This window comes from Centruroides vittatus, unplaced genomic scaffold (assembly GCF_030686945.1).
Source record: "Centruroides vittatus isolate TY-2023 unplaced genomic scaffold, ASM3068694v2 contig_19, whole genome shotgun sequence".
In the NCBI taxonomy this organism is placed as follows: domain Eukaryota; kingdom Metazoa; phylum Arthropoda; class Arachnida; order Scorpiones; family Buthidae; genus Centruroides; species Centruroides vittatus.
Genome location: NW_027121169.1, coordinates 5,372,526 through 5,389,986, shown reverse-complemented (window position 1 = coordinate 5,389,986; position 17,461 = coordinate 5,372,526). Strand labels below are relative to the sequence as shown.

At 37.0% G+C, this 17,461-nt stretch overlaps 1 protein-coding gene across 1 annotated transcript in view; it reads right to left on the bottom strand.

Annotated features, from left to right (window-relative positions):
• Positions 1-13,845, bottom strand: part of LOC136970190 (caspase-8-like) — a 57,725-nt gene extending 43,880 nt beyond the window's left edge. Inside the window, exon 1 of the mRNA XM_067264611.1 lies at positions 13,767-13,845. The gene's annotated coding sequence lies outside the window, so the exon portion shown is untranslated. The remainder of the gene's footprint in view (positions 1-13,766) is intronic.
• Positions 13,846-17,461: the final 3,616 nt, after the last annotated feature.

Sequence of the window (17,461 nt, the reverse complement as noted above, 5' to 3'; positions counted from 1 at the left end):
ATATGAATGAGATCCAATTCAACACTTCAGTGTAAAAATTATCACATTAGGCTGACATTTTTAACAGCAAAACAAGATTTTTCTCAAGGTCATAAAAATGTGCATGCACTTATGGACTGACCTGATATAAGAGGTAAATGTAAATATTTTTCTAATTCTTGATCAAAACGTTTGTTTGTTTGTTTCGTTTTTTCTTCCTTTTTAAAAACGTGTTCTTATTCATTTTTTTGTTTACCAGAAGCTAATTCATCAAACAAATTAGAAAAACTTACCATTAGATCCATAAACTCTTTTCTAACCTTTGTATCAGGTACTTCCTTTACTGTCCAAAAACAAACGTTTTCGGCCTCACTCGAGGTCTGCTTCAGGTTAATTGAACAAAAGAACAAATGAGAATTGGCTTCCAAATTATTTGAATTAATTCTCGAGGAACTTTCAGTTTTAAAATATATTCGAATCTAATTTTGAATATATGCATGCGCTATGTAGTGTTGCCGTTTTCGTATTCTTCGCATACATAACGCCATGCGTATGAAAGGGTGTTGCCGTCCTTAAAGTTTATGCATTTCCCTACTCGGCCGGCCCTGTATATTTCCAGGGCTTTGAGGGCCCTGATGTCATCCGTCTGAAAGGCTCTATTTATCCATCTGGCATTGGATAGGTCTACGTGAACTTCTGGATCGGTGGCGTAGGTGGATAAGGCAGTGGTGCAACGAGCATGATTTATATCGTATCTGTGCTCCTTGACTCCCTGCTGGATGGAACATTTAGTGGAGCCAATGTATACCAATTCACGCCCAAATCTGGATTAAATAAACTGACTACCCAATCTATTAGTCTGACTACTGGATTAAATAAACTGGTAGTCAGACTAGTAGATTGGGTAGCTTACCATTAGATATTATCCTCCATCTTGATCATCTCCAAAAGTAGAAGCTTCAGAATTTAATTCTTGAGATTTTGAATTATCATCTAAGCTATTGATTGTCCATCTTTTTATTTCCTTTACCATATTTTCTTTTTTTGAAATTTCATTTTGAATCTTGGATTTAATAAAGATGACAAACATTAAAGACTTGTTTTCTATATATGTTGAAAATCTTTTTTATTGAATTTTCTAGTCCTTCTATTGTGATATTAATGCCACTAAAGAAACTACTGCTCTTTGCTTTTGATAATAAGAATAATTTCAGTTTCTCTATTGTGTGAATTATTAAAGATGAGGTGGTTTCTCAGTTGCTGGCTTCCACAGTAATTTCTTTGACTGGTTTTAAAAGTAGAACAATTTTTTCAACGAGAGACCATTGATATGTGCTCAATGTAGGAATTTTATTATCCATAACATATGTGACAAGGGCTTTTTGCTGTTCCAAGTTGTGAGTAGGAACATCTTGAATTAACTTGTGTTTCTACATACCTAACTTGTCTTGCAAATCTTCCAATTTGCTTACAGCTACAGCAGAATGATTAAAATGTGTGACAATATTTCTATTAACTGTGATTATAGTCTTCACATCTTGTTGAGAAAATGTGCATTCATTTAGTGTCAGCTGCAGTGTATGTGTAAAGCATGATAATGCCTCTAAGTCGCAATTCCTGATTCCAGCTACCATATTTGCTCCAGAATCTCTCAGTACTAAGAATAATCTTATGACTTTTGTCAACTTATACTGTTCAAGAACAATGTTTATCTGTTCACTGATTTGTGTAGTTGTGTGGGAGCCTTCAAAGGAAACAATTCACAAAACAGCTCTTTCTTGATGAAAATCATCCTTCAACCAGTGAGGATGTTACATTTAAAGAAAAATTATTTGTAGTTGCTGTCCAAATATCAGCAATTACAGAAATATATTTTGCATCATCAATAGCTTTCTGAATTTTTGACTGAACTTTTTGAAATATATCAGTGATGATATTTTAAGAAAAATATTTTCTGCTGGAAATATTTTAATTAGGAAAAAATTTTTTTTAGTAATCTTTGAAATCCTAAATCTGATACAACAGAGTATGGCTGTATATCTATACTTATCATTTATCCAATCAAATAATGAACTTCTTTGGATCATTGATCACTTATATCCCACAATTTTTTCTTCTCTATTAATTGAGTTAAAGTGGCTTGTCTTTGGATATGAGTTTCTGTTGTTACTGATGAACATCCAGCTTCTTTCGTTTTGGAACTTTCTCTTTTCATCTTTTAAGTTTATTTGAAAAAGTTTTTGTGACAACATTTTTTCAGATGATTTACCATGTTTTTGATGGTAAAAGTTTAAGCATTTTTTCCACCTCTCGATATTGAAGACTGGCATAAATTAAACTTGGAAAACCTCTCATTTTTATCTTTCTTAAAAAATTCCCACGCAATGCTGGAAGCCATGAGGGATTTGGATTTGGCTACTAATTAAAATTAAAAAGTTTATCAAATTAATAATTTATCATTTTAATTTAATACATGAATCTGAAAAAGAAAAAAATAGCTTCATATTGAAAATTATTTTTATAACAAATTGTTATAAAATTATTTTTATCATATGAAATTTTATATTTTTATTAAGAAACTAGCAGGTAGGCCTGGCGTTGCTCAGGCAAAAGTAATGATAGCAAAAATTAAGATTATTACATTATAGTTAACCTTACCTGTTTTCACAGAATGGAAGAATTGGGTCCCCCTGTTTCTAGACTAATTAGAGAATTGTTAGATGGGTCTAAAAATATGTTTGATTTCCCACAAAAACTAAAAAAACTGCATCTGCATCTTGCACGTTGCTTTCTCTTAACAATTTCATTGTTACTTAACACTTCCATTGTTGATGGAAGTGTTCAGACTTAATCCTGTCCCTCTCCCCTGTCGGGAGGAATTTCGAAAAATCCCTTCTTAGTGTGCATCCTTGTGACGTACCGTAACTGTGTACCAAATTTCAACTTTCAACTCCTTACCATTTGGACTCTGCACTGATTATTATTATGTTGGGTTAAGTGAGATATACTCGGTTAACACCGGTGGCTGTGTACTATGCCGGACCAAAGTCAAGGCATAGTAACCAAAACAGAAATTAAAGAAGTGTATCAGTGTGTGTGTCTGTATTCAGGAATTTTCTCACAATATGACATGTATTCAATATGGTGGCCTTCTGTAGTGTGATGTATGTGTTTCTATTCAATTGTAATGTGCCCAGGCTTTTGTGTAGTGTGTGTGGTATCACACCTGTAGAGGAGAGAACAACAGGTACAATAAGCACCCTATCCATCCTCCACAGATGCCTTATTTCCTGGGCGAGTTCTGTGTACTTGCTAATTTTTTCAGTGCATGCGTTTTGTATATTGTGAGTGTTTGGAACGGATATGTCTATAATGTATGTGATTTTATTGTGTTTGTCAATGAGTGTGATGTCTGGTCTGTTGTGGTAAATTGTTTTATCTGTGATTATGGCTCTGTCATAGTACATTTTGTGCGTGTTGTTTTCCAATACTGTCTGTGGAATGTATTTGTAGTATGGTTCGTGGATGTCTACTAATTTGTGTTTCTTTGAAAGGTCTTGGTGTATTATATTTGCTACTTAATTATGTCTGTGCCAAGAGCTTGCAACCAGAGGTGATGTGTTGTATAGTTTCTGGCATGACGTGACATTTTCTGCATGTGTCATTCGTGAGTGTTGCATCTTTGAGTATGTGTTTTCTGTAGTTTCTAGTATTTATGACCTGATCCTGTATGGCAATCATGAATCCTTCCGTCTCCCCAAAGAGGCATCCCCAAGCTAACCAGCTGTTTGAAGTAGTTTTGTCAACAAAATCCTGGGCCAGATCATAAGGCTGCCTGCCATGGAGTGCCTTTCGAGCCCACGATTGCTTAATGATGTCTATGCTTTTTATATGTTGTGTTGTGTCCATATGATGTGAGTGTAAGTTTAATGGTGTGTTATTTGAGTCTGCTAGAGTTACTGCTTTATGTAATTGTGATGTTTCTTGTTTTTTGTAGAAAAACTCTCGCAGTGACTGTATTTGTTTGTAGTGAAGGTTAACTATGTCAATCAGGCCACGTCCGCCATCTTTACGTGGAAGGGTTAATCTTTCTGTGGCGGATTTAGGATGATGTTGTTTATGCTTAGTAAGTGTTGTTCTTGTTTTCCTTTGGAGTTGCTCAAGATCTGTGTGAGTCCAATGTATAACTCCAAAAGAATATGTGAGTACTGGGATGACATATGTGTTTATTGCTTTAACTGTGTGTTTTGCATTTAATTGTGTTCTGAGAATAGCATTTAACCTACTTTGGTATTCTTTAATTAATCTTTGCTTTATTTGTGCATGTTCTGTTAGTTTGGCCTGTTGGAATCCTAAATACTTGTAGAACTCGCCCTCTTCCATGGATTCAATAACGTCTCCATTTCCAAGTGCAAAATCTTCTTTCTTCAGGATTCCTTTTTCTATGTGAACTGTTTTGCATTTATCTAGGCCAAATTCCATTTGTATGTCCTTGGTGTATGAATGTGTGATTTGTAGGAGTTGATGAAGTTGTTTTTGTGTGGATGCATAAAGTTTTATGTCATCCATGTACATGAGATGTGACAGTGTAAACTGTGTTGTTTTTTTGTGTCTAATATTGTAACCATATTGCGTGTTGTTTAACATGTTGGATAATGGGTTCAGGGCTAAGCAGAACCAGAGAGGACTCAAGGAATCTCCTTGAAAAATTCCTCGCCTAATAAAAATTTGGTTTGTTTGTATGGAAGTGTTACTAACCCTGAGATGTAGTGTTGTTCTCCAGTGCTGCATAGTGTTTTGAAAGAATGCAATGAGTGATGGATGTATTTTGTACATGTGTAAAATATGTAGCAGCCAACTGTGTGGAACACTGTCGAATGCTTTTCTGTAGTCTATATATGCCATGTGTATGTTTCTGTGTTGTCTGTGTGCTTGCCGTAGAATGACTGAATCTATGAGTAACTGTTCTTTGCATCCCCTGTGGTTTCTACGACAACCTTTTTGTTGTTCTGTTAGAATGTCGTGTTCTTCAACATGTTTGTATATTTTGTTTGCAATACAGGATGTCAATAATTTGTAGAGTGTTGGAAGACATGTAATTGGTCTGTATTGTGTGGGGTCTGTGGTATTGTTGTTTTTAGCTTTCATGTAGGTGATGCCCTGAGTAAGAAAATTTGGCATGTCTTGTGGATTGATGATGATGCGTGTTAGATGTTTAGCTAGTTCCTGGTGCAGTGATCTAAACTTTTTGTACCAGAAATTGTGAATGTTGTCTACACCAGGTGTCTTCCAGTTGTGTGTTCTGTTAACAGTATATTGGAAATCATGTATGTTTATTTCAACACAGGGCATAGTTGGTATGTTGTGCAAGTTTCTGTTCTCCTCCTCGATCCAGCCTGCATTAGCATTGTGCGTGACAGCACTGGACCAAAGAGAAGACCAATATGTTGTGAGTTCTTCTTCTGTTGGTGTGCCACTGTGCTGTGTATCAGTGTTTGCTTTGTTATTAATTTGTCTGTAAAAGAGTTTTTCATTGTTTGTAAATAATTTATTTTGTTGTTTTCGTAGTGTACATGTTTTGTATCGTTTGAGTCTACGTGCTTTGGCAGCAAGTTTTTGTTTTAGTGTATCAATGTATTCTGTAATGCGTGTGTTGTGATGTTCATGTTTTGTGTGTGTTTTTATTTTCTTGAAAATGTTTTTGAGCTGTTTCCTTAATTTGGGTGTTATGTTGTTTTTAGTGTATTGTGTTAGCCTGCCTAATTGCTGTCTAATGTCATTTATTTGTGTTTCTATTCTTCTCTGCCAGGCAGGCTTGTGATAGAATTGTGTTTTCTGTGTATTTGTCTGTGATTGTACTTTCAGTCCATGGTGTGTCACTACTGTGACTGCCCCAGCATAAACTAATGTATGAATGTCTGCGAGTGTAGAAATTGAATGAATGTAGTCTGGTAGTAAGTGAGTGTTTACATAATTTAGTGTTTTTCCTACTTTCTTTGACGTGTTGATTTTTGGTATTCGTGGTTGTTGTGTGGGATCTGTACCTGTATATTTAGTGAGTGTTTCCTGAAATATAAGTGAGAGCGTATTAACTAAATCCAAGTCTATGTTATCAGTGATGGATGAGGAAGTGTCTGTAGTATCATTAGTGGTAATTGTTGTATGTGTGTTATTATCAATGCTTGTTGCTGGATTATCCTGACAAGTTACATGATCTTCATTAATGTTAGATGTTTCTGTCTGTTGATGTATTTGATCAGCAACCTGTTGTTTGATAAGTTCAAGTGTTGTTTGTGGAATAAGGTTGTTGTGTATAATTGTTCTTTTTTGATCAACAACCCTTTGTTCGGTGACAGTGAGATGAGGATACTGTTGTATGAATCTATGGTGTAGTTGTTGTCTGTATGCTGTCATGTTTGTTTCGAGTTTTGTGATGGTGTAATAAGTACGGATGATAAACTCGTTCATTTCTACTGTCCATTTCATCCGCTGGCGTGGTTTTCCAGCCTTTGTGGTCTGTGGATGCATTGCCACAGAAACACCAAGGCTGGGTTGGTTCCTCACATCTGTTGAGGGCATTGCAGTAGCCATGCTTGGGCCGGTGCTGCTTTCGCCACCGGTAACCAAGGGAGACTGTGACCTATTTTTCAAACGTGAGCCTCTGCCTAACCCACGAACGCGGACCTTGTTAACCCGGGTGACGTCCGAGCCGGTATCACACTTTGATCTAGTTATTACCATGATGAATATCTCCACAGAATGTGGGTGTGGTCACTCTTAGCTTCATTTCTCCCCATAGACCTTACTGGCATGGGTGTCCCTACCAGGAGCTTATGCTCCAGCCTGCATTGCCCTATGGATCAGTAAAATTACTGGGCTCTCCCACCACGACCAGGTGGTGACCACGGGAGAGTTATTATTATTATTATTATTATGTTGGGTTAAGTTAGATATACTCGGTTAACACCGGTGGCTAAGTACTATGCCGGACCAAAGTCAAGGCATAGTAACCAAAACAGAAATTAAAGAAGTGTATCAGTGTGTGTGTCTGTATTCAGGAATTTTCTCACAATATGACATGTATTCAATATAGTGGCCTTCTGTAGAGTGATGTATGTGTTTCTATTCAATTCTAATGTGCCCAGGCTTTTGTGTAGTGTGTGTGGTATGACACCTGTAGAGGAGAGAACAACAGGTACAATAAGCACCCTATCCATCCTCCACAGATGCCTTATTTCCTGGGCGAGTTCTGTGTACTTGCTAATTTTTTCAGTGCATGCGTTTTGTATATTGTGAGTGTTTGGAATGGATATGTCTATAATGTATGTGATTTTATTGTGTTTGTCAATGAGTGTGATGTCTGGTCTGTTGTGGTAAATTGTTTTATCTGTGATTATGGCTCTGTCGTAGTACATTTTGTGCGTGTTGTTTTCCAATACTGTCTGTGGAATGTATTTGTAGTATGGTTCGTGGATGTCTGCTAATTTGTGTTTCTTTGCAAGCTCTTGGTGTATTATATTTGCTACTTGGTTATGTCTGTGTAAATAATCTGTCTGTGCCAAGAGCTTGCAACCAGAGGTGATGTGTTGTATAGTTTCTGGCATGATGTGACATTTTCTGCATGTGTCATTTGTGAGTGTTGCATCTTTGAGTATGTGTTTTCTGTAGTTTTTAGTATTTATGACCTGATCCTGTATGGCAATCATGAATCCTTCCGTCTCCCCAAAGAGGCATCCCCGAGCTAACCAGCTGTTTGACGCAGTTTTGTCAACAAAATCCTGGGCCAGATCGTAAGGATGCCTGCCATGGAGTGCCTTTCGAGCCCACGATTGCTTAATGGTGTCTATGCTTTTTATATGTTGTGTTGTGTCCATATGATGTGAGTGTAAGTTTAATGGTGTGTTATTCGAGTCTGCTAGAGTTACTGCTTTATGTAATTGTGATGTTTCTTGTTTTTTGTAGAAAAACTCTCGCAGTGACTGTATTTGTTTGTAGTGAAGGTTAACTATGTCAATCAGGCCACGTCCGCCATCTTTACGTGGAAGGGTTAATCTTTCTGTGGCGGATTTAGGATGATGTTGTTTATGCTTAGTAAGTGTTGTTCTTGTTTTCCTTTGGAGTTGCTCAAGATCAGTGTGAGTCCAATGTATAACTCCAAAAGAATATGTGAGTACTGGGATGACATATGTGTTTATTGCTTTAACTGTGTGTTTTGCATTTAATTGTGTTCTGAGAATAGCATTTAACCTACTTTGGTATTCTTTAATTAATCTTTGCTTTATTTGTGTATGTTCTGTTAGTTTGGCCTGTTGGAATCCTAAATACTTGTAGAACTCGCCCTCTTCCATGGATTCAATAATGTCTCCATTTCCAAGTGCAAAATCTTCTTTCTTCAGGATTCCTTTTTCTATGTGAAGTGTTTTGCATTTATCTAGGCCAAATTTCATTTGTATGTCCTTGGTGTATGAATGTGTGATTTGTAGGAGTTGATGAAGTTGTTTTTGTGTGGATGCATAAAGTTTTATGTCATCCATGTACATGAGATGTGACAGTGTAAACTGTGTTGTTTTTTCGTGTCTGATATTGTAACCATATTGCGTGTTGTTTAACATGTTGGATAATGGGTTCAGGGCTAAGCAGAACCAGAGAGGACTCAAGGAATCTCCTTGAAAAATTCCTCGCCTAATAAAAATTTGGTTTGTTTGTATGGAAGTGTTACTAACCCTGAGATGTAGTGTTGTTCTCCAGTGCTGCATAGTGTTTTGAAAGAATGCAATGAGTGATGGATGTATTTTGTACATGTGTAGAATATGTAGCAGCCAACTGTGTGGAACACTGTCGAATGCTTTTCTGTAGTCTATATATGCCATGTGTATGTTTCTGTGTTGTCTGTGTGCTTGCCGTAGAATGACTGAATCTATGAGTAACTGTTCTTTGCATCCCCTGTGGTTTCTACGACAACCTTTTTGCTGTTCTGTTAGAATGTTGTGTTCTTCAACGTGTTTGTATATTTTGTTTGCGATACAGGATGTCAATAATTTGTAGAGTGTTGGAAGACATGTAATTGGTCTGTATTGTGTGGGGTCTGTGGTATTGTTGTTTTTAGGTTTCATGTAGGTGATGCCCTGGGTAAGAAAATTTGGCATGTCTTGTGGATTGATGATGATGTGTGTTAGATGTTTAGCTAGTTCCTGGTGCAGTGATGTAAACTTTTTGTACCAGAAATTGTGAATGTTGTCTACACCAGGTGTCTTCCAGTTGTGTGTTCTGTTAACAGTGTATTGGAAATCATGTATGTTTATTTCAGCACAGGGCATAGTTGGTATGTTGTGCAAGTTTCTGTTCTCCTCCTCAATCCAGCCTGCATCAGCATTATGCGTGACAGCACTGGACCAAAGAGAAGACCAATATGTTGTGAGTTCTTCTTCTGTTGGTGTGCCACTGTGCTGTGTAACAGTGTTTGCTTTGTTATTGATTTGTCTGTAAAAGAGTTTTTCATTGTTTGTAAATAATTTATTTTGTTGTTTTCGTAGTGTACATGTTTTGTATCGTTTGAGTCTACGTGCTTTGGCAGCAAGTTTTTGTTTTAGTGTATCAATGTATTCTGTAATGTGTGTGTTGTGATGTTCATGTTTTGTGTGTGTTTTTATTTTCTTGAAAATGTTTTTGAGCTGTTTCCTTAATTTGGGTGTTATGTTGTTTTTAGCGTATTGTGTCAGCTTGCCTAATTGCTGTCTAATGTCATTTATTTGTATTTCTATTCTTCTCTGCCAGGCAGGCTTGTGATAGAATTTTGTTTTCTGTGTGTTTGTCTGTGATTGTACTTTCAGCCCATGGTGTGTCACTACTGTGACTGCTCCAGCATAAACTAATGTATGAATGTCTGCGAGTGTAGAAATTGAATGAATGTAGTGTGGTAGTAAGTGAGTGTTTACGTAATTTAGTGTTTTTCCTACTTCCTTTGACGTGTTGATTTTTGGTATTCGTGGTCGTTGTGTGGGATCTGTGCCTGTATATTTAGTGAGTGTTTCCTGAAATATATGTGAGAGTGTATTAACTAAATCCATGTCTATGTTATCAGTGATGGATGAGGAAATGTCTGTAGTATCATTAGTGGTAATTGTTGTGTGTGTGTTATTATCAATGCTTGTTGCTGGATTATCCTGACAGGTTACATGATCTTCATTAATGTTAGATGTTTCTGTCTGTTGATGTATTTGATCAGCAACCTGTTGTTTGATAAGTTCAAGTGTTGTTTGTGGAATAAGGTTGTTGTGTATAATTGTTCTTTTTTGATCAACAACCCTTTGTTCGGTGACAGTGAGGTGAGGATACTGTTGTGTGAATCTATGGTGTAGTTGTTGTCTGTATGCTGTCATGTTTGTTTCGAGTTTTGTGATGGTGTAATAAGTACGGATGATAAACTCGTTCATTTCTACTGTCCATTTCATCCGTTGGCGTGGTTTTCCAGCCTTTGTGGTCTGTGGATGCATTGCCACAGAAACACCAAGGCTGGGTTGGTTCCTCACATCTGTTGAGGGCATTGCAGTAGCCATGCTTGGGCCGGTGCTGCTTTCGCCACCGGTAACCAAGGGAGACTGTGACCTATTTTTCGAACGTGAGCCTCTGCCTAACCCACGAACGCGGACCTTGTTAACCCGGGCGACGTCCGAGCCGGTATCACACTTTGATCTAGTTATTACCATGATGAATATCTCCACAGAATGTGGGCGTGGTCACTCTTAGCTTCATTTCTCCCCATAGACCTTACTGGCATGGGTGTCCCTACCAGGAGCTTATGCTCCAGCCTGCATTGCCCTATGGATCAGTAAAATTACTGGGCTCTCCCACCACGACCAGGTGGTGACCACGGGAGAGTTATTATTATTATTATTATTATTATTATGATCATCATCATCATCATCAACTATTCTTGATTATATATATAGATACATAATTACATGCGATAATAATCATAATATAATTAACTATTAACACTAATTGGCCGATAATGTGTGACCGATTAATCAGTAATTGGTCATTTTGCTTATCGGTGCATCCTTATTTATTTCCCATTGATTGTTAACTTTGATACGTGCGATATGTTTCATACGTTGAGGTTTAGACACATGAAACAGTGTTCTTCCTAGATCCTTTTGGCTGGCACTTTATCTGATTTTACCGATTGCCCAGTTAGTTATCTGGTGAATTGCCACATGAAAATAACAACCTTCAAAAATTATAAAGTTTCATTTCCATCTGTGAAAAAATAATGCAGAAACAAAAATCAAATACTTTCCATCCATAGCACAAGAAGAATCCAGAAAAGCAAATGAAAAAATTTTTAACTTCTGTTTTTGTGAACAGAAACAGGAAGATGATAACCAATGGATAATATATAATTCTGACGTCTGTAGATCAGTGTGGTAGACATAACAAAAGAAAGTGTTGATCACTTACATCAGTGGTTCCCAAGTGGGTGCTACCGGCCCCTGTGGGCGGTGAGTAAATCTAGGGGGCGCTGGAGGCAAGGTACTGAACGGTGACCAAAGGCAAAAGTTGGGGTCACTGACAGCCGTTCCCTTTCCTCTGTTAAATGAATAAGAGGAAACATTGCATTTAATGGTTTCGAGATGTTGAGAACAATGTACGGTAAGGGCACAAAGTGTGAGATTCATAGAAAAGTTTTCCTAAGAATATTTCCAATCCTTTCTCACACAAGAGAAAATAGGTTAAGGGCGTTAGGTATAACTTTATGGAACAAAGGGGGTGGTGGATCGAAAAAGTTTGGGAATCACTAACTTACACGAATGAGCTGTTATATACAATTATGTGTTATAAAAAATATGCATCCAAATAGTCAGTTTTCATCAAAAATCTAAAGACAACACTACACAATATTAAAATAATCTTAAAATCATTTATCATAAATCTCTAACACAGCACTATTCTTCAGTCAGAATGCCATCCGGTAGATAGTGTAAAAAGTATCAACAGCCAATATGTATTACCAGCGGTTGCTCCAAAAAAAAAAAAAAAAAAAAATTCTGTATTTTTGGGCCAAAAAGTCTTGTCACAGGCACAATAAAAACAAAGAAAACAAACCTAGCCACTCTATTGACCACGACAAACGTCACTAATCAACTGGAACCAACATAAAAAGTAAGGGTGTCGATGCATCGGAGACCATCTTCCAAGGAACAGACAACACAGTCTATCCCCACCACATTCTCGTCAAAAAGCAAGATACAGAGAAACACTAATGATACTTTGAAAAGAAAAGATAAAAACATGGTTACTAAAAGAGCAACGTTTAACAATGAACACTACATCCAAAACAAGAAACGGAAGAAAATGCAGACGGAGATATAAAAAATTTGGAAAATGCTATAAATGCTACAATATAAATGTGTATATTTATAAAGAAAACATAAATAACTAGTAGTATTAAACAGGTTTGGTTTTATTCATTTATTGCAACACAACACACGAGCAATCTGCCAACAGGGAATGCCTCACGGGCAGTATCTTATGGGAAACCGGCTCCTATTTAGGTGTTACTAATGTGAAGAAAACCTAGGAAACTCCACACAGTCAGCTTGGTGACGAGGTGCGAACCCACAATCAACTACCAGCATTCAGTGGTTTTATCCATTTGGCCACTAACGGGCATAGTGTCAAATAGTGTTGTTAAGTTATTGTCACAACATAATAACATAAGTTATAACATAATAACCATTTCTCTAACACACAACTTTATTTTTAGTCACCAAAATATTTATAAGCAGTAATTTTCTTAGAAAAAGAGCACTGCTCTGAAAAACCATAATTTAGAAGCCGTTCTTATATACACTTCAATGTTACATTTTTAATTCAAAGTAAATGAAGAAATATGTTTTTAATCAACGTCTATGATCATCACATGATAGCATCTGTTACTAAAATAAATGTATATGGTCAATATAGTAAAACTATAGTTAATTACCAATACGGCTCACGAAATGTGTCATGTGACGTTCTTTGACGTAACATCTCTGACGTATTTCCAGAGGACTTTTTGGATTGCAAAGAGTCCGAGGGCCACAGTTTGATAAACGTTACATTTGTTACAAAAATGTAAGTGAAGCAATGCTTATCAACCTGTGGTCCGCAGGCTGTTCAGAGTCATAACAGGCAGAGCCGTAACTAGGGTATGGCCAACGTAGCACCTGCCATAGGCACCAACGTGAAGGTTTCCGAATAATATGTATTCGAAATTAATAACACAAAAAAACTTCTATATTTATATAGTATTTATTATCTGTAATTTCTAGGAACATATATTTCAAAAATAAACCACCACTTTTATTTTTTTTAATAACAAAAATTAAAAAGGCGCCATTTTTATTCTTGGCCATAGGCATCCAAAATCCTAGTTACGGCACTGACAACAGATAATTGCGTTTGTAGTAATAAGACGTCGTTCCTATATCGCGTCCGGAAACGCCAAATGTAGTCACGTGACACATTTCGTATGCCTCCACCGTGCTGCTCCACGACGAAAACGAGCTTAAGTACTCCTATTGGTTTTTGCTTATACTGCTATTTATATGGGTACCAAGTAATTCTATGTGTATTGGAAATTTTTATCCAATTTGTGTCTGTTAAAACAAAAGTTAAGAAGAAAATCCGTAACGGAAAGAAACTATAGTTTATCCATAAAGATTTAATTGACAAGAATCTAGCATTAACAAATAAGTAATTTTCAAGTATTTGTCACTTAATTATAATTTAAAAAAAATACTTACTTAATAGTATATACCACTATATTAGTAAATTATACGTTAAGATGGATATTGGATCATAAAATGCAGAATAGCATTAAACTGCGATAAACGTGCAACTACTCACACATATGACAAACCGATAACCGCGACTCTGAGCCACCTAACGGTCAGCGCACATTTCTCTGTCTTTGTATTTTGGTTTTATTCCGAAAACATAAGGCCAAACTTTGTATTACAAAGCAAGAAGGCATTACATGTTTTAAATTCCCTATATGTAACGATAGATAGGAATTTTTGAAAGAAACAAGTAAGGAAAAAGAAGCTTCTGAGAAGCTTTCACATCAACATTAAAAGATTTGCAAAGTAAGGAACACATGCTGTATGAAATTTTGCTATTTCAATTTGTTTTTGTCTTCCGCTAGATTTGTTTGTTTGTTAAGTTAGGGCAACGCAACACTTGGGCGATCTGCCTATAGGGGAATACCTTCCGGGAGGTCTTTTAAGGAAAACTGGCCCTATTTAGGCGTTACAGACGGAGAAAACCCGGAAAACTCCACGTGGCCAGCCCGTCCAAACGATGGCTGAGCGGTCAAGGTTCGCAGCCTGCCGCCTTGGGGGACCCGGGATCGAATCCAGACGGGTCGAAAAAATCCTCAGGAATTTTTCGGGGGGTGGTGCATCCGGATACGTCGGTTTCCGTCCCTCACCACCCGGCCGCCCCATTGTGGGCCTGGCCGAACCCATAATGGGCTTGCTATAAGAGGCCCTCTTAGTGCCCACTGGGCGGAAAGAGTTACAAAAAAAAAAAAAAAAAAAAAAAAAAAAAAAAAAAAAAAAGGTGCGAACCCACGAACCGAACTCCCAGTGTGCAGGGTACGAAGACCGCTTGGCCACTGGTGGGCGCCGCTAGATTTGTCTGAAGTAAAGTCTTGAATACAGCCAGGGGCGTATCTACGTAGGGACTAGTAGGGCTGAAGCCCTGGAACCCTAAGTGTCAATGGCCCACAAAAATTGAATTATTATCATAAATTTTTAATACTTTTCCATTACAACGAGCACTTATCGTATAGCAAAAAATAGTTAATATTAATATAATAATAATAATAAAATAATTTATAGTATTATTTGTATTAACAAAAAATGAGCCCCATTGGACTTCAATAAGCCCTAGGCCAACGGCCGGATGGCCGAGCGGTCAAAATGGCAGCATACCACTCTGGGGGACCCGAGATCGAATCCGAACGGGTCGAATAATCCCAGGAATTTTTCGAGGGGTGGTCCGTTCGGATATGTCGGGCCCCGTCCCTCACCACCCGGTCGCCCCATTGTGGGCCCGGCCGAACCCATAATGGGCCTTCTAAAGGAGGCCCTCTTAGTGCCCACAGGGCGGAAAGAGTTAAAAAATAAAAATAAAAATAATAAGCCCTAGGCCCCGAAAAATCTAGATCTGCCCCTGAATACAGCATTCTGCATGTGATGACCCATCAGAGGAAATGTTTTGAAGGTAATAAATTTTACTACTTTTTGGGATGAGACATTGCTTCAAGTTTTGCCGATTTTTACAGAGGAAAACATCGTAGAAAGTGAAGCAGGTAGTACATCTGCAGAACTTCAAAGGACACCACTACGACAAAAGAATAAGGAAAATTGCTGGCATTCAGGCAAGCCAGAGCCCAGCTATTGTTTCTTTTAACACTCTAAGAAAAATAGTGGTGAGAAAAAACTGAGGTATTAAAAAGCAGAATATAAAGTACCAACGTAAGGCTACATCTTTCACAAAACATTTAGAAAGCCTAATGAAGAGCTATTTGAAATTACAACTGACTATCTAATGCAGAACATTCGTGGCTCAATGAAACATTTTATCTCGAGGCAGCTATTTTCAGAAGGCGAGGCAAAAAACATTTGACAGATGAGATGAAAACATTTGCAATATGCCGTGTTTCCAACTATACCATGGCGGTCCAAAATGTTACAGAATTTTATCTTCTCTGTGCCAAATGCCATCTGTCAGGACACTGAAACGGTTCCTTTCCAAATTACATGTTTAACCTGGATGTGCGGTATTTCTCAGGTACGTGAAAGCCTGAAAACAAGGCTGGACAAACTGCCAATTGCAGAAAGATATGCTACATTAGCATTTGATGAAATGAAAATTAAGGGATTTATTCGGTTTAATTCCACAAGGGATGAGTTTGATTGTTTTGAAGATTTGGGTATCTTTGGAAAGGGGTGTAAACTTGCATCGCACGCTTTACTTTTTATGCTGTCTGGTATTAAATCACGTTAGAGGCAACTAGTTGCATACTTTTTAACCACGGGTACATTGAGTCCGAAAAGGGGTCCACCTACGTTGAGGAAATCCCTTGAAAAATAACTGCAGGCCTGGCCATGAGGAATTCCTGTTATTGTGTGGGGAAAACTGTACAATTTGGGCGAACTATACAAGCCACCGGAGTAGAAACGAAAATCCATTTGATTTTCCTGCACAGTTTTAGACTGCGCAGGCCGACCGTAACATGGTGTGCTGTCGTTTCCGTTCAGTTGTGAGGCCGCTGAGTGAAAACAATGTCCCGTGAATGTTTAGAAGAATTTTTAAAGATTTACGAAAGTAAATCATATCTTTGGCATGTTAAAAGTAAAGATTATCATGACAGAAGCAAAAAAGAAGTTGCCTATTTACGTTTAATTAATTTGAATAGTTGAATAGTTTAATTAATTGAAAAATTGAAGGACATTGAGCCAAATGCTAACAAAGAAAGTGTTGTAAAAAATTAACATCAGAAGTGCATATAGGAAGGAAATTAAGAAAATCAAAACATTAGTCAAGTCAGGATCAAGAACTGATGAATTATATGAACCAAAGTTGTTGTATTTCAGATGATTAAAGTAAGCTTAAATTTTAACAATAGAATATTACGTAAAATTAAGTAATTTATTTAGTTGTCTGTATTTTAAATTTAAATTAGGTTTTTAGATGACCAAGACACTCCTCGAAGCAGTCGCTCTAACATAGATAATGATGATGATACTGACATTGGGGTATTTAATAATTTGTTTTTTAATATAATACTTATATTTGTATCTTTTGTGTCATAAGAAAAAGAAAAACAAATTGAAACATAAATATTGTTAAATAAATTAGTATGCCATTATTCATATAAGTACCGGTATATATGCTGAGTTAAAAGTACAATGTTTTTATTATTTTAATGGTAATACAGTTTTCAGTTCAATTACAACGTTGATAATGTTTAAACAAATTTCAATTGCCGTGGAATTTGGTCATTTACAAAATAATCCATAAGTTCTCTCACTTTTTTGCCAAAAAACTCGTGTTTCCTGGGATTACTTCGGATAATCGCACCATTTTTGAATCTTCTGTATTATATCCTAAAATAGTAGTTTCAACATCAGTATTTTTGTGATCGGAACATTCTGGAAGAGAAAAAGACTGGCACTGATTTCATTAAAAAGTTGTGAAAAACGCAAGTAGCCATTACAACTGATTCAACTTTATGTGGCTGTAAATTAATTGCCGTGTGAAATACAGTAGAGCATCGATTATCCGACTTAATTGGGGACTGGGGTTGGTCGGATAACTGAAAAGTCGGATAACCGAAAAGTCTGAAAAAAATACATTATTAGTATAGTGTATTAGGCCTGGTTTAAATACTAGCCTCTCTTTAATGGTCGAGCCAGTGCTGCCAGCTAAA